The sequence below is a fragment of the Mauremys mutica genome, unplaced genomic scaffold (genome assembly GCF_020497125.1).
Source record: "Mauremys mutica isolate MM-2020 ecotype Southern unplaced genomic scaffold, ASM2049712v1 Super-Scaffold_100100, whole genome shotgun sequence".
Taxonomy (NCBI): Eukaryota; Metazoa; Chordata; order Testudines; family Geoemydidae; genus Mauremys; species Mauremys mutica.
Window position 1 is genome coordinate 1,471,356 of NW_025423267.1, and position 3,422 is coordinate 1,474,777.

The following is a 3,422-nucleotide window of genomic DNA, read 5'->3' on the forward strand; positions in this document are numbered from 1 at the left end:
TGCTAGAGTGTGAATATAATGTAACTGGACTATGCTTCATGCAAAAGGTCTCCTGTATAGTATCATTACAAAGCTTATAATCTACGGTGTGTGTTCATCCTATTTGTATGAACCGATCATTCTTGGATCTGAAACTAGAAATATGAACTATAACTCTGAGGTCCTGTTGTAATGATGCAAAGTGTGGGCCATTAATAGTGGTTTGGACTCTTGAAGGCTCCCATTAACCAGGACAATTGACTGGAGATGGCTCTGTCCCACACCATCTGTGAGTCAGGCCAGGAAGAATGAAGGCTTGGGGTCTCACAGGACATGTGACCATGTCCCCATGTACAGGAATCCATCTTAAACCTAGGGCTTTTCCCCATAGACTCATAGACTTTAAGATCAGAAGGGACCATTATGATCATCTAGTCTGACCTCCTGCACAACACAGGCCATACAATCTCACCCATCCACTTCTATAACAAACCCCTAACCTATGTCTGAGTTATTGAAGTCCTCAAAGTGTGGTTTGAGCTGCAGAGAATCTTCCAACAAGTGATCCATGCCCCATGCTGCAGAGGAAGGCGAAAAACCTCCCAGGGCCTCTGCCAATCTGCCCTGGAGGAAAATTCCTTCCAGACCCCAAATATGGTGATCAGTTAAACCCTGAGCATGTGGGTAAGACTCACCAGCCAGCACCCAGGAAAGAATTCTCTGTAGTAACTCAGATACCATCCCATCCCAAACCACTGGGCATACTTACCGGGGGAGAGAGAAAAGATTCCTGCTTTGTACCAAAGCTGTATAAAGGGGTGGAACAGAACAAAGATAGCTGCAGTCATGAGAAATCCCTTAGCTACCATCTGAGCTGGAACAAGGACTATACCAGGTGAAAAGGTTGTACCCAGGCTAGAAATAAGTCTAGTCTGCAAAAGAAGCTTATTGGAAGATCTCTGAGGGTGAGATTTTTATCTGTATTAGGCTTAGACTTGCATGTTTTTGTTTTATTTTGCTTTATGGAGAATAGAAACTCCACAGAGAAGGAAACATTAATTCCCTAGAAAAGTGTCTCTGTGTGTGCGAGATGGGTGAGGAGGGTGTCTAGAAACCACTCCCCTATAGTTTCTTTTCTCTGATTTCCTTTAGAAAATCTGAAGCAGGGAGCAAAAACCATTGTCTTTTCTGAGGCTGGGAACTCATGGCCTTCAGATTATGAGAGTCATGTGCTGCCACCTGCACTAAGAAGGCTTCAAAAAAGTTTTAGGCTCAGTGCATACAAGACCCTCCTCCAGCACTGACGGGGGCAGGGAGGGAGCTGGGGGTGTCTGGAAGAAGCAGGGAGATTTGGTGACCAGAGACCTGTCCTGGCAGGTTTCTCAGCAGCAAATAAATCAGTTCACGCTGCCAGTGAACGATCTCTTGGAACTAATGGCAGCACAGGGTGGATATTTCCAAGCTATGCACTTACTTCAACGTTTTAGAACTTGCTCTCCTTTTCCCACCATGGCACTTTCCACTTGAGTTAGGCAAAAATGTTGAGGAAACTGCACAGGTAATAGAAACCAGTGCTCTAGATAAGGGTTGAACTCATAACCCCAGCAAGCCCCCTTTGCACTAACCAGTTGCACCACGGCAGGTGCTTCTTAGACAAAGCTGGGCAGCAGGCAGTTATCAGTCTCTGTGGGTCACACCTTTGCCTGGTAATTGAAAAGCTGATGCATCAAACCTAACTCAAGATGCAGCTTTTCAGCCATGAGACTCCAGGACATTTCAACAGGAAGAAAATCGCCTCAATTCTGGTTTAGCCCCATTTGACTCCTTTTGCCCATCTTCTCTCCCCCCCCCCCCCGTTTCTTTCCTTCCCCACTGGGGCCGTGCAGAGAGGAGCCCCACTCAGTCTCTGTCACAGAGAGTCTGTATCCCATAAAAGGAGGGAGGGGTCGCTCCAAAACACTGATAATGGGGAGGGGAGGGGTGTGCATGGTTAGGGGGAGAAAGGATGGAGAACTAACAGTGGGGCCCAGAGAGATTCCCCCAGATTGGGGAGATCCCCTGCTGCCCCCCATCAGCCATCTGTGGGAAGAACAACTTGGGATTGCATGGGGAAGCCACCTTTAAAAACACATGTGTAACATGCTAGTTACATTTTAATAAGACCAAGCCCCCTCAATCCCAGGGTCACAATCACTGGAATGATTTTGTCCTGATATATTACCGGCCGCAGACACAAAGCGAGTCAAATTACAGCTTCTTGGCTCCTTAGAGCTAAGATCAAATCGTAGTGTCTGTTCTTATCAGTTTAATCTCTTTTACTATGAGATGATATACTGAGGGGACGTGGCAATGTCCCAAAAGATGGACCCTGCGGCTCCTGCACTACATCCCAGGGAGCCAACCCCTGTCCAGGAGCACTCTGCTGCCCTGCACAGGCTCCCGGCTATAGTACCCCCTAGGGTCCCAGGGACATGCCGAGCCAGGAAGTCTGGAGACCGAGGTGCTGCTGCAAGCAGCTCCCGCATCCCAAAACCAACGGAGCGAGACCCCACCACACGGGGGAGCAGGCGTCACGCTGCCCAGCTGCCAGTGGACCGCCCTGCTATCCGCCTGCCGCCAGACAAACCCCTGGATACTCATCAACAACCACAGCCTAAGAAACCTCTCCCTGATGACCAGCAGCTGCAAGGAGCCGACCCGACTGCCGAGCGCCAGCTGCTACAGAAAGAGCACCCCCCACCGCTGGAGGAACCTACAGCCTCGTGATCGCTAATACCAGCTGGAGCGCGTTCCCGCCCGCCTCAACTGCCGGAGGAGACGCCCACTGACCAACTGCTACTCCCCATGGGTAAGTGCCCCACTACACCCCAGCCCCGGACCCCCCAGGGGGACCCCCCCACAGCCCCGCTACCGGGAGTTCCCTGCCCTGCGCCGCTGCTGCAGGGGCTACCTGGGGAGCCCCACCGCGTACTCGGGCCACTGCCTGAGACGCGGAAGAGTCCCTGCCCCATGCCCTGGCCGATGCGCTCGCCGGGGAAGCACCGCCATGTGCCCCAGCTGCCGCTGCCCTGGCGGTCGGGGGAGCCCCCCGGCGTGCCGCTCCTACTCGGGCCGCCGGGAGATCCCGGCCCCGCGCCCCAGCGGCCGCCGCCCGAGCCGCGCTGCCGCCGCCCGAGCCACCGGGGGACTCCTGCACCGCGCCCCGGCGGCCGCCGCTCGAGCCGCCGGGAGATCCCGAACCCGTGCCCCGGCTGCTGCCGCCTGGGCGGACCGGGGAGCCCCGCGGCGCTCTCCTGACGCCGCTACTCGGGCTGCCCGGGGACTCCTGCTCCGTGCCTCGGCGGCCGCTGCCGGAGCCGCCCGGGGATCCCGGCCCCACGACCCGGCGGCCGCCGCCCGAGTCGCCGGGGGATCCCAGCCCCGCGCCCCGGTGGCCGCCGCCC